Source organism: Engystomops pustulosus, chromosome 5, assembly GCF_040894005.1.
Source record: "Engystomops pustulosus chromosome 5, aEngPut4.maternal, whole genome shotgun sequence".
Classification (NCBI taxonomy): domain Eukaryota; kingdom Metazoa; phylum Chordata; class Amphibia; order Anura; family Leptodactylidae; genus Engystomops; species Engystomops pustulosus.
In genome coordinates, this window is record NC_092415.1 from 36,487,342 (window position 1) to 36,506,803 (window position 19,462).

Below are 19,462 nucleotides of genomic sequence, written 5' to 3' on the forward strand. Positions count from 1 at the left end.
TCCCCGTCCTTTATGGACTTCTACTCCTCCCCGTCCTTTATGGACTTCTACTCCTCCCCGTCCTTTATGGACTTCTACTCCTCCCCGTCCTTTATGGACTTCTACTCCTCCCCGTCCTTTATGGACTTCTACTCCTCCCCGTCCTTCAGGCACTTCTACTCCTCCCCATGGAGGCATGCCATTACTTCAGGTGATCAGATACATACATGAGGTAGTTGTTAACACCTACCCGCACATGGACATAATACGTCTGTGTGGGAAGCTACCTCCAAAGGATCGGACCTCCCATGGCACTTACCAGGGGCTCTGATCCCTTTCATTGCAGACCTCTTCTGGGTCTGATAACTGTGCGCACGCATCTGCATTTTACACTACACAGCAGTACATTAGTATTGTAGTGCAGAGTGCAATGTCTTGGTCTTCAAGTTACAATTTTTATAAAGTTTTAAACTATTTAAAATAAATTATATATATATATATTATTATATCATAAGCCCTTAAAATGACACATTCCCACATAAATACTAAATTTAAAATACCTCTCAAACGCTCTAAAATAAGGATCAAATGATAAATGCCCCAAAATAAGACCACTAAAAAGACTCTTCTCGCAAAAAAATTAGCCCTTAACCAGATTCCCCCCCCCCCCCCCCAAAAAAAAGCTATGCCTATGAAAAGATGGTGATGCTAAAATTTAACAAGTTATTCTCCAAATAAGCTTTTATTCAGTAAAATTGGGGATTGGGAATTCATATAAATGATATGAATGATATATTTCTGTAATTGTGGTAACCCATAGAATAAAAATAACATATTATTTTATGGTATGGTGAACATGCAAAAAAAGGCAAAAAAATCTTATCAATCTTATCTTTTATTTCCTCCACCGGCAAAGGGTTAATTAAATCTCATCAATTGACTGTAGATGCCCCAAAAGGACTAGAAAAGTACATCTCATGTGGCAAAACTTAAGCCTCTATATATATCCACATTAAAAAAGATAAATTGTATAGCCTGTACAATGTGACAATGCAGATCTGTTCTGAACGGTGCTTCTTACATTTTAACCCAGGCTGTGTGCCCATACAGCAGGTTTCTATATGGAGTATCCGCATACTCAGGAGAAATTTGGGATCATACTTTATAGAGCTTTTTGTGATTTACTGTATATACTCAAGTATAAGCCGACCCAAGTATAACCCCGAGGCCCCTAATATTACCACCAAAAACCGGGAAAACCTATTGACTCTGGTTTCAGCCGAGGTTGGGAAATGCAGAATACAGAAGAGGAGCCACGGTGAGTATGTAAGTTTTTTTTTTTTTTTTTTTTTATATTGACTTGTGTATAAGCCGAGGTGAGGTTTTTAAGCACATTTTTGGTGCTGAAAACCGCGATTTATACACAATTATATACGAGAATCCATTGTGAATGTTTCATTTGCCGCCCAAAATGAATGTATTGACAGGTAGAACGATTGAAACCGCACACTCAATTTCATGGTGCTCAATGTTGGATTCTCAATCCAGAAACGTCTACATAGAAGAACATGGCACACGCATGGACATACTACTGAATGACGCAATTTCTAACTTGACAAAAGTCACCATGACAGAAACGTTGTGTATAATTTGATCTGTTATACTTGCCTCCTTACTTGTATGCATTATGGTGAAGGCAAATGCGATATGAATTTTCTGCACTTAATAAAAGAAAAATAGTTTACTCCATGTGTGTGCCACGTTCTTCTATATAGACAAAATGAATGTATTGTCCAAATAATCTACAATTTCTAGATCAGCAGTTTGTTTTAACATCTATAAAAATACCTTCTTAAAAGTGTTTTTTCATATATTGATGGTTGCAGTTTCCATAATGGGATAATTTATGGGGTTTTACTATTATTTAGGTCTCTGTCACTAGAAGATGGAGCAGGATTAAGATAAAGATGTGCACCCATCAGATTAATTTCCTTACACCTAAAGCTAATATTTACTGTGTGGGTAGAGATAGTGTCTAATAATACTCTTAAATACTTAGAAAAAAATCTTGGTAAGGCAAACATAAGAAACTCCCAAAAAACACACACAGGTATATTATGAGACACTAATTTGTGTAAGTTAGTACTTTTACTTCTTTGTGGTAGAGCAGGGGCAGATTAAGTCTATATGAATGTTATATAATTGACTTTCTAAATATGTACTAGAATCAGCTTCTTGGGGAATGGAGGATGCTTCCCTTCTGGCTGCTTTCTATCTGCGGTTTTAGGGCTCTTTGAGGACCTTCTAAGGTCCTGAAATGGCTTTTGTGTAAATGTGTATTGAGAGCAGAAACAGATGTACAAGGATTTTATGGGTTAGGGCCCCTCTTAGTATAAAATTTGGTGGGTAGTTTGAGTGCCATGGGCCCTCTAGAAAGCTTATAATTAGCTGGCCGGATTTTAGGGACGCGATGTTCGACACTCCAGGCTGCTAATTATCACACAGGGGGCGTGCATAATTAGCGGCCGGAGCACTGGACATCGTGCCTCTGCTGCCAGTTACAAGTCTTTTTTCTAGGTGATCCCAGCATATCAAGATTAGAGAAGACATCCCCGGGATCAAGATGAAGAGGAGGATAGGTGAGTACATGTAGGGTTTTTTTTTTTTTACTTTTTGCTAATGGTAGATATCCTTTTATGCAATTTTGTTGAAAGTTTTGTTACTCTTTGAGGAACTTAATGTTTTTCTTTGTGATCCGTTGCCTTTGCTACATATCCATTTACCTGTTGTCAGAAAGTGTTTCAATGATACAATAATCGGGATACTAATCCTTCATTATCCTCTGCATCTACATATTTGCTATGTGTCAGGTTATAGGATGTGAATTGGAGATGGTGTGTTGGGGGAATGGGGCGGTGATGTCTTTGTGTAAGGAAGAAGCTTTTGATGTATTCAGTAATGCCATTTGGTTTTCAGATGTACCAAGTTGTAAGACAGCTGGGAGCTGCATCTGAATGAGATGCTGTTTGCCAGCGCTACAAGCTTTGTCAGTTCCCATGAGCCATGCCAGAGCATACACAACAAAACCCATCAACTCTTTCCCTGCCAGGGACCTATGACCAAAGCTGGCCGGCAGCTAAAATACTGCGCTTCTGACTACTACCGTAACTTATACACTAGATATTCATGTGCCAGCATAAACGATGTTCAGAGGAAATTTATTGTCCCATATTTAGGGAAGGTCATCAAGAATTTAGTACTTTTTGCATTATATATTAGTGACATAGTGTAAACATATTCTGTTGCAGTTAACCAAGTGACAAATATTACAAATCAAAAGACGGCTGGCCGGGGATCAGTAGAATGTGCTCGAATACCTACAAGCACCAAATGTCGCCCAATTCTCTAAGGCAGTGATGGCCAAACTTTTCGAGACCAAGTGCCCAAGTTACAACCAAAACCCATTTATTTATTGCAAAGTACCAACACAGCAATTTAAGCAGTAACTTATTGCTCTGTTCTACCACAAATTCAACAGAAGAATGGCCTCTTCAATAAACCGCCCCTGACCATACCTTCTCACTCTTTCTACAGTCCGAAGAAGCCAAGGATGTGTTGCTTTAAAATAATGCTGAGACCGTCATCTACATTGCCTGTGACTGCAGGTGAATTCTTTGAGTTGTGTCTGGTGAACTTGTTGGGGCAATGTGGCCTGGGTGCCCACAGTGAGGGCTATGAGTGCCACATCTGGCACCCGTGCCATAGGTTCACCACCACTGCTCTAAGGGACTTGACGTTAATTCATTTTTATCAAGGCTTGTACTGACATTCCTAGCTCACTAACTGGAATTGTGACTATTCTCCCGCCACCTCTGAACCAAGTGGGCATGGAGTGGGCCATGGATTTGCAACAGTTCCTGGTGCAGGTTATAGTGCAATTCTACCTGGCATAGAGCCTCTCCCCACCTCCCAAAAGCCATATCTTTTTCAGCCAAATGAGGGCTTATTATATGGTACTCCCTAGTGTCTGTATTTAATATCCAATGTAGTATTTGAAAAGATTCCAAATGTGAAATTGAAGTAGGGGAAAAGATCCTGCCCGAGTAGAGAGGAGGAGTGCTCGCTCCTTACCCCTTCCCTCTCCATTGAATGCCGAATTGCTACGACTGATGCTTGACATGTCCTATATTGTGCCGGCGGCCTGCTCGGTCACGGTATAGTGAGAAACTAGGTGCCATAGACCTCACGGGCCGTGATCTGTCCGTCAATTGTGGAGCCGGATCAAGGGGCCCCATACAGTCATGTAAATGGGTATAAGGTTGTATTTACAATACTGGACAGATGCAGTGCAGATGATGTGGCTGCACATTACTGTATGTATGATATGTGTTATTACACTATAATTTGTTGTCAGATTGAGGAGGACCCAGCCAAAGAAACTCCCGTCTGCCCCCCACACCAAGCACACTGCCGCCAAAATTGTGAAAGACAATAGATTTTTGTTTATTTTTGTAATATAAATAGTAATGTAGAGGAAGGTGGAAAGTAATATTATGTAAGAGGCTGGGGTGGAGGTGGATAAGGCTGCAGTGGGGTTAAGAAAAGGATGTTACTGTGAAGGTGAAGGAGGAAATCTATTTCCTGTAGTAAACTCTACGAGTTATACTTGAGTTTTTAGTTCAGCTCCTGTTCAAGCAAATCCTCAATGTCACCGCTGCTTTAGGATTGCAGTTTACTGTATATTGCATGTAAATCAGACTGTGTGCAACTTACATCCTGGTCTTTGGATATTTGTTGTTTTTTAGGCTTTTATGTCATAGTTGTGTAAGGTTGCAAGCTGTAAATCTATACCGTCCGCAATCATTATATTACACAACACGGCACATAATCCATGTAGCAACGAACCGTACATTATTATTATGTTCTAGAGCAGGAGCTATGCAGAGTATACAGTGTCCTAAATGCAAGATGTATGGTATAGAGCAGGGGATGTTGAACTGACTGTATATGGTATTCTATTTGCACACAGCATGTTATAGAACAGGAGGAGATGAAGAGATTGTAGATAGTGTCTCACATGCAGGCAGCATGTTATAGAGCAGAAGGAGCTAAGTATATAGTTCATGGTGTCCTATATGCAGGCAGCATGTTGTAGAGCAGAAGATGCTGAGCAGATTGTTCACAGTATCCTATATGAAGGCAGTATGTTATAGAGCGGAGCAGAGAGGTTTGTACATAGTGTCCTGTCTGCAGGCAGCATTTTATAGAGCAGTTGGAGCTGAGTGGGTTGTACATGGGACCAACCACTGAGTTGTGCTATAACATAACCTATCTCTAGGTTTTGTATAATATGGAACTTTTTAAAAGTGTGCTAGTACCCTAGTCCTCAATGAACATAGCGAATGTGCTAGTAAGTGATCCCCACTTGTCATTATATTTGTATGACTGCTGTTGGCATACAAGGTATTACACTGTTTTATCCATAGGGATTTTTCTTAATGATAAGCGTCACGGTAATCCCATTAATGAATGTTTGTAGATTGACATAGAACAATTATCATTATGACTCCCTGTTGGCAGCGTTGTACAGGAGCCAGTAATAGAATACAACTAGGATCATGTTATGTAACTCTACATCCTGCTTTCTGTACAGTCTATATAGCAGACTCTTGTGTCCCAGTGTCCACACTTTATCATGCATTTCTTGGGCTGATCCCCCATGTGGAGTGAGATGACCTTCTCTGATATCGCTCCCATCTCTCCTGGCACTTGGAGGGATAGAATCCTCAATCTCTTTCCAAAAGTGTTCGGTCATAACTTGTGACAAAAAAAACTTCCTCAAATGTCTTGCTCCTTGTTTATCAAGTGTTTTTATGACTTATCCGACTAAAGGGACATGACCTCCAAAAAGGGAAAAGGGGTATGAACCAATGCTTAATTTTTGTGGCAAAATGTGCCTGTGCACCAAGGCAAGGTAAACATGCTTATATACCCACAGGGCGGGGTGGCTGGTTATACGGGTTTTGAGTTCAGAGTATAAAGCCGCGGTTATACATGGCGTTTCATTGCAGCAGGGGAGGGGCTTGCCCGGAACACATGTGCGGTTCCACTGAAACTCGGGCGTCCTGGAATGAGCACCCGGTGTTCTGTATTATTTCCATGCTAAACACTTGGTGCCCATTCCTGAGGGTGCGGTCACACATCGCGTTTAACGTATGCATTTAAAAACGCATTGCAAAAGCTGAAGAGAGATTTGCCTACTTAAACGGCTGTTAACACTTGTGTTTACAAAATGCTAATGTTAACACTCGCGTTAACACATATGTTAAAATTGCGGTAACAAACGCATGAGTTAATAATGTGTTAACTGTTGTGTTTTGTAAACACAAGTGTTAACAGTTGTTAAAGTTGTCTCTTAAACGCATGCGTTAACACAGCAGGTTAAGCGACTGGTTAATGCATCGGTGGTTTCCTTTCTGTATACAAGCCATATGTGGTTATACAGGACCCTGAGCTCACACTTTGCAGTTAAGACTGCATTGCAGTCTGTTTTGAAGTGGTTTTGGGTGCAGTTTTGTTAATTTAACAGGTGAAAGTTCATATCTTTCACCAATAAATTAACAAAACTGCAACTAAACCACTTCAAAATTGATTAACATGCGATTTTAACTGCGAATGTGTGAACGTACCCTCAAAAGTGATTGTTCAGATGTTGAAAAGCATGTCTGCTTTCTTCCATAAACAGCACCACTTGTGACCTATGGGTAGTGTGTGGTATTGCAAGTACTCTGCATTCATCTCTATACGGCTGAGCTGCACACCATGATCAGGTTTGTCCCTGATTGTGGAGGAAAACGGACATGTTTTGTACCCTCCTATAAGGTGTTGTCTCTGTTGTAAGTGACCCCTCTGCTCACATATATGTTGGAGGCTCAGTTAGAAGCTTTATTTGCAGACCCCCTTATAAAAAATAAAATGCCTTACATACAGAACTGCATTGGTAAAATAATCCATACCTTAATGAAAGCCCACTGGACCCCATTGAAGTGTTTTTTGTGCACGCATTTCCATTTTGGCAAAAACTATATAACTTCTCCTTATAAAGCCACTTTCCATAATTTAGAATTTTTTAAAAATAAATATACTTAGTTTTTGTTATATAATAATATTATTATTTTTATTATTATTATTTATTTTAACAATTGTTGTTCATTTTAATAATATTATTACTAATTGCTATGACATCAGTGGTGAGTGACACCTTATTGTATTGTCTATTGATCACATTACCCAGAATAGTGTAATATATAGACCTCGTTGTATTAGATTTCACTATTGTATTAGATGTCTGCTGGAAAGCGCTGACCACTATTTATTATAGCCAGGGCTTTCCATATGCGCTGGACTAATCGATATCCATAGGAGCCTATCCTGCGGCATACAAGGTGACGGAGTTAACCCTTGGCAGGCTGTCAGGCAGCGAGTTAACAGTCTCCACACAGGGGCAGTGTCATTGTGGTAATATACTGTGTGCTGACAGAGGAGGCATTGTTGCCTGAGAAAGGAGCTGGCAGCCTAATAAGGAAGTGCTCTGTGCTCTGCATGCAGATTCACTCTGTGCCCCAGCGTACAGCAATCCTTAAATTCCAGTGTGATGGTGGATTAGCCCCTCGGCTTTGTCAGGAGCCTCCTTCTGCGCTGCTCCCGGGGTCACTCTTCTCCGGCCCATGGTGAAAGTTGCAGTGTGCTGGTAAGTCTGATATATTTACTCGCCTTCAGTGTGTATAATGGTGCGGACATCTATACGGGGTGAGTGTGCGCTCACAGCATGCAGGGAGCGCTCACTACTTCCACTACTCGGTATAATAAGCATGTGTCTAGTAACTCTTCTCATCATGTGCCAGTAGTTTGTAGGAAGACACTTTCCATATTTCAGCTGAGATCCAGGATCCAGTCCTCCTCATCCTATGATATCTGTATGCAATAATGGCTTATGATCCCTCTTGTGATACGGCTTATTAATGGCTCATGGAGCGTATTGCTTATGCTAGTATCCAGGCACATGCATTGAATGAAGGGATTTCCTGCGTCTAACGTGGTCTTTGGGTTTCTAAAAGTGAACACGTGCCTATAGATCAAGTACAATGTTTGGCGTAGATTTAATTTATGGAAGATGTCACCCCCTCGATATGTAGCAGAGAAAGATTTTCCGCTCCTGTGATGATGATGGTGATGATGATAATGTAATATCACATTATTGCATGGAAAATTGAGATGTTGGTTGCTATAAAGCGTTAATTGGATGGCAACATAATATATAGAAATCACCTGTGGAATACAACACGGGCAATGATAGGCGAGGCGTATGCCAGCACCTCAGACCATGCTGTACCAGGTAGATGTTTACTCTGCTAATCCTTATGTCCTGGTGATCCAGGTGCTGTGTTTTGGAGGTATTTTTCATCAAAAACCTTGCTTTGAAGGGAGGTTTATATTGTGTTAATACCACGTAGTGTGGCACCATACTGGTGTGCATGAAGCTTTATACTGGTGTGTACATAGAAAATGATAATGCGTCCCGTCCATACAGAATTATTGTAGATGAGACTAACCTAAGCAAGCAATCCCTTTAACCTCTCATAACTTCAGCGCCAATATCAGCTTAAAGAAGAGACTGATGTCAATCAATCTGCCACCAGGATGAGGGCTTATAAACCAACACACTTACATGCAGGTTTGTCTCCCTCCTGTCAGAATCCTCACTTCTTTTAGCCTCTTATGCCCTGGTGTTTACCAAAAAAGACTTCTAAAATTATGTAAATGAGCCCGATAGGCTCCGGCTCCATAGGTGTCGATTGAGCCGGGAGCCCATCCTTTGCATAATTTTTAAATCATTTTTTTTTTGTAAAAACAAGGGCATAAGAAGCTAAAAGAAGAGCGGATCCTGTCAGAGGAGGGGACACCTGCATGTTGGTGTTCTTGGTTTACAATCCTTGATATTGGTTGTAGATCTCCTTTAAATATCTATGTTGCATACAGTACCAGATGTGCTCATGAATGTATCGGAATCCACAATACACATAATTTCTCAAAATTCTGCATTGTTCAGTATTCGTTTCACTCGTTAACTTACCAACCCCCGAAACTCATCTTGAAATTTCGGAAAAGGATGGAGCATATAGGATAATGTTGTTTTTTTTTGTTTTTTTTTTTGTTTTTTTTTTGTTTTTTTTTTTGTTTTGTTTTTTTCCATAAATGGAAACCACAAAGCAGTGCCTCATCCTTTACTTCTGGACACTACAGAAGTACGTTTGGCGTCTGCTTTAGTTCTGGGCAAAACATTGGTAACAACAACGCTCTCCTTCCCATCAGAAATAAACACTGATGGGAACATAGCCAAAGAATTGCACCACTGATGAGGTTTGAAGGAATTTTCCCTCCTCTGACTATTTCATTTGTGATCACCTATGCCTGGTGTCTTTCTTGTAGTGATTATTATTAACTTTCCTAATTGACCAAAATGATGGTTAATTGACGGCAGCAGTAATAACTTTATTTATTTTGGATTATAAAGCTTGTTATTGCACCGCACAGCCGTTTTGGAGACCTGGTGAGATTCTAATTCAGTGTGGGAGACTTTATATGGTAGCTTAATCAAAAGTTATCTATGTATAAACATGGTTTTGTGCGCAAAGCTACACCGGGTCCGACAGCCCATTGCCCATTTCACTGGAAACCAATATAGTCGTCTCCTAACCGGGAACAGTAGGTTGCATTCCACTCTCACGATGGACAAAAGCTGGCCACAGACCCAGGAGTAAAAGAATCTGTTCCAACAGATGGACCTTTTTTTATAATCCAGAACAAGAGCAAGTCCTGTCTCAAAATGTTCTTGGCGGTGGCTGATAATATCCTTCAATTGTAGCAACTCTTCAGATAACGGGTGATAAAGAACATGTGCTCCATACATACAAATGGCATCTGTAACAGCAGGAATCATTTTTGGGGTGTGCAATGGTTAATGTCTTAATGATATACAGGCATATTATAGCGACATGTGTACAGTGTTCTGCTGGATTACATATTGTGTTGACAGTCTAGTAGTGCATATATCTTCAACATAGTTTTTGGGTGTGTGCATACATTAAATGGAAACTATCACCAGGGACCTAATTTTCACTAAAGCCAGGTTTCAAAAGCCCATTACAGCTACATTGCAAATATGTCTTTCTGCTGTCTCTAAGTATTTGCATTACAATATAATATGTGTTCTAACTTCCCTTGCACCCTGACAGAATCCTCTGTGTAGTCCCGGGGGTTGGGCTTTGGTTTTGATGCATTTCAAAAAAACATGTGACGTGTCTGTAACCTGTCTCTAGTGAAAATGAGGTCCACGGTGACAGGTCCCCTTTAAAATACCTCTCCCCGAGGTGCTCAGGTGAGCGCCCCAGGTTAATTTGCATGACTTTTATAACTTTATTTAAATAGTTATAATAATAATAAAATACGTACTCAGGAACTTCTTCCTAATAGGACACAAGGAACCCCACTCAGATGTTACTACCACTTGATAACTTGTTAATTTAAAAAAACCTTACAACATGGTCACCATACACTTTACATGGTCATCCAGTTCCATGTAGGTGGACAGGTTGTCTCTCATGTCTGTGGTCAACTTAAGTGCGAGGTAAAGCATCTTCTTGATCATTTGTTCCTCAAGTGGAGATGCAGCTTGTCAGACAAGGGCCTACGATCTTGTTTTCTTTGCTATTCTCCTTAGTTATGTGACACCTTTTGTTACACAGTTTGTTTCTGTCACACTGCACACCGGTGGCCAAATTCTTCAGATGTCTTGCTCGAACCAAATGTGTTACTGGTAGTAAAGAATTTTATGTGACAGCTACCAAAATATAGTATTACCTCAAACATGAATTTCATATTATATGATAGTCTGTTTTATATATACAGTTACTACACGCTGTATTACAGATCTGTTTATGTGTAAGATGCTGCAAGACCACAGGCAGTGATATATCATGGAGAGATGTGCTTTATCCCACTTCTATTTCGGTCCTATAGAATGAAACCATCCATTATCATGTGTTATAGAGAACAGGGAGGGGGAAAGAGAGCAAATATAGCATTCTAGATTACAGGGTAATATTTTACACTGTTGTGGGTTAAGAAATTAGGATTACATAATATATATTTGTCTGTTCTGTGTCTGTATATGTTATATCTCACATTTGCGTTCTATTATCAAGCATGTAGATAGTTTCATGTATGTGTGTATGTGTGTATATATATATATATATATACACACACACTTATAGGAAACTATTATATATAAAATTGTATTTATTTATTTTATAGAGCAGCCCCTTAGGCTAATTTGCTAAATTTTAAAGCCTTTTATTCTTAAAAACGAGGGCATTAGAAGCTGGAATAAAAGTGGATCCTGCCAGACGGGGCACACAACAGTATGTCAGTGTGCTTGGTTTACGAATCTTCATCCTGGTGGTAGGTGTCCTTTAAAGGGAACCTGTCACCAGGGACCTCATTTTCACTAAAGACAGGTTTCAGAAGCCCTTTACACCTGCAGTGCAAATCTGCCTTTTTCTAAGCATTTGCATTACAATATAATTGTGTGTTATAACTTACCTTGCATCATGACAAAATCCTGGGGTAGTAACGGGGGCTGGACTTTGGTTTGGATGCATTTCAAAAAACAACATTTGCCTTGTCTGTGTTACTCACTCACTCGTCAAAGCTTGTCCCCCACCTTTGTGCTCCTGTACAGCTCCACCTCCTGCTCCTTCTCAGAGGTCACAGCCTGGTGATCTGATCAGTGGAGGAGGGGTTGAGCTGTACAGGAGCACAAAGATGGAGGCAGCATGCAGCTCAGACAAGTCACATGTTGTTTTTTTAAAAGCATCCACACCAAAGCCCAGCCTCTGTGACTACCCCAGGATTTTGTCAGGGTACAAGAGTAAGTTATAACACACAATTATATTGTAATGCAAATGCTTAGAAAAGGCAGAGAGGCATTTTTGCACCACAGGTGTCTTGGGCTTTTACAATCTGAAAATGAGGTCCCTGGTGACAGTTTCCCTTTCAAGCATAGTTTTACTTCCTTCATATCACTCCTGTAGGGGGTTGCTATATTATTTGACCATACATTGAACTGAAAGCAGATGGGTGGGACTAGGAAGCAGTTCAACGCAGAGATTTAAGGACACAGCAGTATGAGGACATGTCTGCCAACTTGCTTGTAGAGCTACAATCCTGGAATAAATTTTTTTCATATTCTCCTGTTGCTGACGGACAAGGGTATGATGTTCCAGAGCAATTTTGCATATTCAAGTCTACTGGATTCCCTTATAAAATTTTAAGGGTTTTTTTTGCAAAGAGATGAAAGTCTAATTATTTGATTTGAGAAACAAAATTGCCATTTCCACTGTCCCAACCAATTCTGCCGCCTGCTGGCAAACCTCAAGTGACTTTACTGGGAGCCAGTATTTTACTGAACACTTGTGGAAGTTTGCAACCAACTACAACAAAAATAAAGCCACAGCGTAGTATAACACCTCGTATCCTGCACAGCCCGACCAAAGGAGAGGCAACAGGATGCCGGCGTCATTGCATCTGACCAATTTATAATGAACTTTTTATTGTTTATTGTAGATAAGAAAACATTTTACAAAGTTACTGAACGATAGCGTAAGATTTATACCATAAAATCTTGTTTAATAGCATGAATGGAAGCTACAGAATATTTCACAGCTGCTAAATGTGAATGTGTTCTTCTGTGTACTCAATCAGCCCACAGCTGGTTCTTACAACCCCACACACATGCACACATGTTCGGCTAAGGTCCCATTCACAAATCTATGACACCTAGTCATGGGATCGGGTCCGGATTAAGGCTCAACTGTGAATGCAGAGTAGATAGGGAGAGAGGACTAAACTACTACTCCAAATCACTAGTGGTAGCTTCAGGTCCCTACAACGATTGAGTATTAAAGCCAAGTTTTTGAAAGGTGTCCAATCTTACTCTTCTGAAAAGTCATGAGGATCCCATATATATAGCTGACACTCACTTATAGAATACTATAGCTATATAGTATTTCTATACTCATTTTGGCTCTCCTAATTTTCCCTCGTTTTGTTATCTGCTCTTAACTGAAATTTATGCTGAATTCCATGTTGCTAGTAAGATAGACAGAAGCATACACATGTATAAGGTTGCTTTGAACCTCTATGAAGGGAGGGGAGCAGTGAGTTACTCTACCAACACAGAGGAAATTGCAAATTCTATTCTTAGAACCTATTCTAAACATAGAAGATTACCTACTGGACTAGTAATTCCTGCACGGTGTGTTGAAAGTGTGGGTATGGCTTAAGGAGCCCGGGTGGTGTTAGAAGATTTGGAAATGTCTTCTATATAACCTTTCTACAATTTTCTTGATCTGAGATTCTTGGCATTTTTCCTCAGGAGACATTCCTGGACGGCTTGCAGATCCTGTTACATGCCATAGAGCGGTATGAGGGGCGCAGTGTGAGTAGCAGGTGGTTGGGATAGACCCCTCGTTGGTCAGTATTCATCATAAGGCTGTGAATATTCATGATTATAATCCGCCCCCTGGTCTGTTTTAGACATTTCTATCCCACTGAGGCTGAATATAACCACTTCCTGTTCCTTTATAAAGGACAAGCATGTGTTACATCCACGCTGACCTCATATAATACTTATATTCATTAGCGACGGCATGGGAAAATCTGGTAAGAGCTGCTTTATGCTAAGAATAACTGATGTTCTGCAATGACTTATTTGTGTCCTGCTCTCTGCTGGATTTTGGCACATGTCCTCTCACTTATTACAGAGTGATTTCCATGTGTGTTACTGCTGTTCTGACTCCACTCCCTTTATTCTTCAAAGGAAAAGCCATTGTCCATGTATAAGGGAAGTGTTTTCTCCAGTCTCTATTAATCATAGCTGTGTCATCTGTCCGTGGTCTGCTTTTCTCCTATAGTATAATGGTTACCAGAAAATATTGGAAAGGTTCTTCAATCTGAACTTCTAAGGATCTAGCCCTAACCCTAATAAATATAATGTTTTCTTCAACATTATAAGACTGAGAATGGTCAATAGATTTAATTGGCTAATATTGTTATTAAAAGGGTTCTCCAGGACAATAGGAGAAGCTACAGTAGAAGCCACAACCCACCTTCTAGTCGAACCATTCCGCTTATTGGGGTTTATTTACTAAGAGTCCCACGGCCACATTTTCGTCGGGTTTCCCAACTTTTCGGGGATTGAGCCGGGGATTGTGTCGAACGCGATCAGATTTTGACGCATCGGCTCTGGCTTCCACATGACAGAAAACAGGGGGCAGGCCGTGGGATGATCTAACGGATTCAGACTAAGCCCTCGATTTAACATTTAAATTTGTGGCGCAAGCCAAGCACTTACATGCACCAGGAGGAAGAAGGTGCACTCCAGTGGACCTGATCAGGGAAGTGACACATGCAGGATATCGGGCGCACGATCTTCTTGAATCGCAGCAGATGTGCATTCCGGCGCATATTCCGGATCGGGGATTGCGAAGGACTGGGTAAGTAAATGCGCCCATTATCTTCATATAGAAATAGTATGATCATGAACGGAATGGGAGAATCTGGTATGCTAAATCTTTCTTTCCGTTCCATTGTTCAGGAATACGAGTGGCTCCGTAGTGTTGGGTTTTTCACTCCACTGTAAACATATGCACATCTCCACATTTCTCATCTGCTTTTCGGCTCTACTGGTCTCTCCACTGGTTACCCACTATGAAGTCAAAAACCTTCAAAATATTATCATTGACTTACAAAGCCATCCACAACCTGTCCCCTCCATGTATCTGGTGTAGGACTGGCCCACCAGAGTCCCAGAGGATCCTCCGTTGGGCTTGTGCTCTAATACTGGATACCAGCGGCTTAACAAAAAGCAAGCCAGTTTTGGGCTACTAGGGTTTAGTTCCTAATGGTTGTTTGAAAGTTGAAACTAATTTTTTTTTTAGTGTGCCCAAGAAACTATTTTGACCTCGTCTCACACATAATCTCAGATCCACACAAGTCCTTTTGCTTTTTTTTCCTACCCTCAACTTGATGTACAGCCATCTCAAAGACTTCTCACGTGCATCCCTCATTCTCTTGACCTCTACGTAACTCTAAATCGGGCTTTCCACACCTGCCAAACACATCCTTAAAACCCATCTGTTTAGTGATTACCTACACCACTATGCTCCTTCACCTAGCATCTCCATCTACCCTCCCACATAGGTTGTGAGCCCTGAGGATCAGGACCCCCCCCCCCCCTCTACTTGTATAGGTTCCAGTTTTTTGTCTTTAGTACTTGTCTATCTAGCGTAACTTAAGTTAGTACGGTACTTGACATTTTTATATCCTCTACATCAAGCAAACCCCCTCCCTATTTTTTCTTTAAAATATTATTTGTTTCTAAATATATTTAGTCAATAATTTATCCTAAAGTTTGAAAACACCCAAGTGGGAGTGCAATATATCTGTGTGGTGATATATTTCCATCGGCTTGGGAGGGGTTATAATTGTATGAGCGCTAGTGAATTGGTATGCAGTAGGCGGTCTCGTTTGCCAGAATAGGTTAATAAAATGAGAATTTTAGCACCTATCATGCCGCAGCCCTATCTTATCACTTCAGAGCTGGCTGATCACCGCAGTTATAGGTATGAAAGCTTCTCTCATCTCCCTTCTGACTGCTTCTACTCGTCAGGATACCGCGTTATCTCAGGGAAGAGCGGCTAATCGCAGTACATGAGACAGCATAGAAATATCACCCACAATTCTTTCTCTTCTCAGAAATTCAACTAGAAATTGTTTCAATATAATCTTACACTTATATTTGCTCATTTATCTTGGTTTTAACCCAGAAGCTTGCAGTCTAGACAAAAACTTCATCGTCAGTAGTGATTGTAATGTATAGCCTAATTCCTCCTAGTAATAATAACACAGTTTAGTTCCCCCATTGCCAGGGGATTATGTCCCCCAAAGGGAGTTAGCAGAATCATCTCTGGTAAACATTCTGCAGAATGACAATATGTTGAATTAACACAGCCCTCGGCATCAATCCGTGAGCATAAAATATGATAGCAGCAGATACAGAATTGTTGTATTGTTGCTATTACTGCCATTCCCTTACTATGGCTACATTGGGTAGTCAGGAACCATTGCTGCAGAAGTCCGGTTCAATTGAAAAGCGGACCACTGTGACAGGACCTAATATTCCAATTAGGTGCAATTCCTCGTGTTGAGCAGTCTCAGTGAAGGCAACCCAAGGTAGACCAGTAATGGCCCCACTAGATGAGTTGACACTGCCACCAGCTTTAACCCACCATACGCACTCAACGGTTGGATATGAAATATTAGTTCTAGAATTCCCTCTTTTATGTTGCCTATAGAAAATAAAATCCCCCTCCAAGTGATGAGTGGACCATTTCAAATAACATTGGGGAAGTTGAGCCAAACCCAGACCCAACCCGAAGCTTCTAATGGTTTGGGTCCCCTTAAATCTACTCCTAAGTAATATGCAAAAGAGATAAAGACAGCCTGAGATGAGTCACTGATAGAAGCTGCAGGGTAGAACATCACTTCATATGTCCTTATCTTGGGATCTATAATACTTAGATACTTTTGGTCGCATATACAATATAATATTATCTTATATAATAAAATAACATTAGTATTTTTATGCATCTCAAATTTACAACTCCGTCTTTAACGGTCTGTATCTCGGGTTCTGTAGCTTACAGAACCACAAGCCAGAGCGATCGGAACTGAAAGATGAATTTCTTATCTTTGTTATGTGACCACAACTACAGTTCTAGGTACTATTGATCCAAAAGTGTGGCCATCTGAAGAGACACCTCCTCTCAGTCAAAATATGACTTTTTGGCTCATTTGCATATGACTTTGGGGGTGATCTTTTTTTGTATAGGTAAACAGTGAGATTTAACTTTAAAAAGGGAATTCTACAAAGGATGATCCATATCCTACTGAGGATGCTGATCGTTCGTTCAGTGGGGTAAAAGATGGCGACAGGTTCCCTTTAAGTCCTACACCATATTAAAGGGATGAGAGATTAGATTTCACTATGTTGCACAGCAACAATGTTTAAATGTGTATCTTTAATTTTAAATGGGATATTGTTGTACTGTCCCTTTAACAATTCTGTTCTCCAGACACATAAATCAGATATTGTGGCCCCTTCAGCAGACTAATTGACAGGTTCTCTGTATCTTGACTGTGTTAATAGAGCAAAACAGAATTGACATAATCCTGAATTACAGAAGATTTCGATGACTTGAGGCTCTATGAAGCATGACAGATGGGCTGACGCAGGTAGAAGGAGTCTTACAAGAAACCTATGCTACGCCGGTGACACCACTGTCTCGTTGCCAGCTGTATTTCAGGAGAAGGGCAGAGAGATATTCATCGCTGCCATCATTTAAATAGGATTACAGCGACTCCTTCCTTCTGCCTGTGCAGATCACATCCAACATGAATATAGGCTCAGAGTGACAAATAATGGATGTATGTTTGGTGAGAGGTAGCTGTGTATGTATGTGGTGTTGGATAACACACAACTCCCATAGACTTCAGTGGATGGGTTCACACATGTGCAGGTTTAGAGACCCTTCCTGTAACAAATCAAAATAATATAAAGGGTCAGAAGCCGAGCTCTGTCATGCTATACATCACAGAGCTCATATCATTTGGAGTAAAAAGCTGAGTAGATCCTGACAGGGCTCCTGGTTGCTATTAGGAATAGATAAAGCCCTCTAAATACAATCTAAGGTAGACCAACATATATTTAGGGTATACCCTCACCACACAATGGAGGTGTACCTTAAAAAATCTTGTATAGTAGCCTTATAAGTATCCCATGTTAGGGCTGCCCAAATGTCAGCTGAAATGCTCTATTTTTTATCAATAATGTAGATACCGGTAGGTGTGACTGGACCGGTGCAAAGGGATGGTTGGGAATGTTATTGGGGTCCACACAATAGTAATTTTTAGGTTATTTACTAAATAAACTAACATTTCCTTAATAATAAACTAAGATTACCTAAAAATTACTATTGTGTGGACCCCACTAACATTCCCAACGTGTCAAACACATGAGCACATTGCAAAGTCCACATGTGACAGGATCCTAAATCACTGTGTGCAGGTGGTGTAATCGGGACTCTCACTGTTGATCATTGTGTGTAGGAGGAGCAATCAGGACTCTCACTGTCAATCATTGTGTGTGGGTGGAGTAATCAGGACTCTCAATCAATCACTATGTGTGGGTGGAGTAATCAGGATTCACTGTCAATCGTTTCGTGTGGGCGGAGTTATCAGGACTCGCACTGTCTTTACTACGAGTCCTGTCAGGATTTTTTCCTTTTTACAGAATTTTTTAGCAGTCCACAACCTCTGAGTTTATAGTGACCATACTAATTTAGATTCCTATTGATCATTTATTGTTCAGCATGCAGGGAATAGATATAGGTTCTGTCCTGGTTTGGTGGTGCCAATACTAATCTAGTTTCTGTGCTTATATTATATATGTCCTTTATTATCAGCCTCCTGGAAGTGAGATACTGCCCTGCGGTCCCACATGTGCTGTATTGTAGATGGCAGACACAGAGGATAATGGTTTTCTCCTGGCTATGAAATATAGTCACCGGTGGCAATTTAATGAGGGCAATGAAATGTTATGTGGCATTTAGCGAGAAGGCAGGGACATTGTGATAGCGCTGGGTAATTGATCACTGCCAGGCTCGGCCTTACTCGCTGCCTGTCCATATATTTATTTCTAGAACCGGATAGCCCCATAGTGGTTTGTTAGCATTGATTCATCTTTCAGTGTGAGTGCAGCACAAGTCTTGTCAATTTTCTCGAGACACCAGAGGATTAAGTGAAGGGGGGGATTGGCGTCTGTGATATGTGCTGTTTATATGGCGTTCTTCTTCTGACCACGTCTCGTGGAGCTAAGGGGTAAAATGCCAGACCATTAAAGTGAATGATCGTCCATGTGTATGTGAGGCTCTTATAAATTCCGGTGAAGTAACGGGGCTGTTCGATCGTAGGAGCAGATACTTTTTGCAGTCACGGACATTATGCCTGAAATCCATTGTGACGGCCCATAGAAAGGTGCTCCTTATCGCCAATTACCAGTATAGCGGCTAAGTGCTGGGAAAGGAGTTGTTGCACTTTAGCCGTACGTAATGAATAATGAATCCCCTTTCCTTTTTGTTACGGCTGCTTTTACACACACAATCCAACCGAGAATATGCCGAATTGTGCCTCTAATTGTAATGTGTAAATCTGATCAGTATCTGAGCGGCATAAAAATGTCTCCAGTCCCGGGGGCTTCCCATCATGGAGAAGTGCAGTAATTTACCTTGTTAGAATAAAACAA

The 19,462-nt window shown here is 40.7% G+C and overlaps 1 protein-coding gene across 5 annotated transcripts in view; it reads left to right on the forward strand.

Moving 5' to 3' along the window:
* PAG1 (phosphoprotein membrane anchor with glycosphingolipid microdomains 1) overlaps positions 1-19,462 on the forward strand; it is a 124,428-nt gene that overhangs the window by 76,473 nt on the left and 28,493 nt on the right. The window contains exon 1 of one of the 5 annotated variants that reach the window (XM_072151642.1): positions 7,536-7,729. The exons of the other annotated variants lie outside the window; for them this stretch is intronic. The gene's annotated coding sequence lies outside the window, so the exon portion shown is untranslated. Of the gene's footprint in view, positions 1-7,535; positions 7,730-19,462 lie in introns of those variants that run through there. 5 annotated transcript variants of the gene reach the window in all.